The sequence below is a fragment of the Morone saxatilis genome, unplaced genomic scaffold (genome assembly GCF_004916995.1).
Source record: "Morone saxatilis isolate NCDOM2014 unplaced genomic scaffold, NCSU_SB_2.0 Contig2, whole genome shotgun sequence".
NCBI classification, from domain to species: Eukaryota; Metazoa; Chordata; class Actinopteri; family Moronidae; genus Morone; species Morone saxatilis.
Genome location: NW_023339762.1, coordinates 13,218,847 through 13,219,722, shown reverse-complemented (window position 1 = coordinate 13,219,722; position 876 = coordinate 13,218,847).

Sequence of the window (876 nt, the reverse complement as noted above, 5' to 3'; positions counted from 1 at the left end):
CAGAGCAAGAGATGGATGAGCAGAGAGAGAGAGAGACATGCAGGGCAGATTCATGTTGTTTGTATTTATTCCCAGATGAAAAAAGAGAGTGCGGGGTGTGTACAGGGTGTTAGAGAAATACTTATCCATCATTTGGTGAGCTGAAGCACAGACTGGTGGGGGAGAGAAAGCAGCATTATGGTTTGTGTCTGCACCGAACTGGTGGGTTAATCTAGAGAGGCGGCGCACGCTGCTCTGACAGGGGAAAAAAAGTTGGAGAATCCTGTGGAAAAGGAGATTCTGATGGAAAACCCATGAAAAAAGCAACAGCAGAGAAGAAGAAAAACAAATTTGAGCACTGCTTAGGACAAGAGGAGAGACAGAGAGGTACGGGGTTGGAAAAAGTGGGAGATTGAAAGAGGGGAGGGGGACTAAGTGGGAGAGCAGCAGAGAGACAGGGAGGTGAAGAGAGCGGAAGAGGGAGGGAGAAAGGAGGTGTGATAGTGGGTGGAAGAGGAGGAGACAGTCTGGTGGATGGGCAAAAAGACAAAGGAAAGAGAGGAGAGTGAAAGGGATATGTCAGTGGGCTGGTTAGGGATGAAGAAACTAACAGATGCATAGAGATAAGACAGCCAAGGTCTCAGGAGGGATACAAGAGTGCAGAAAAACACAGTGGTTTAGTGAGAGGTAAAGAGAAAGAGAGATGAGGGGGGGAGGAAGAGATTAAGGAAAAAGGCAGAGTGATAGACTGGCAGAGAAGAGGGAGGAGAGAAGAGCTGGATGAGAGAGAGGAGGGAGGCCGTCTCGTAGAGCGCATACAGCACGCGTGGAGCTGGTGTTAGAGCGAAAGAGAGACAGAGAGAGGGAGGGAGGGTGGGTGAGGAGAGAGAGGGAAAC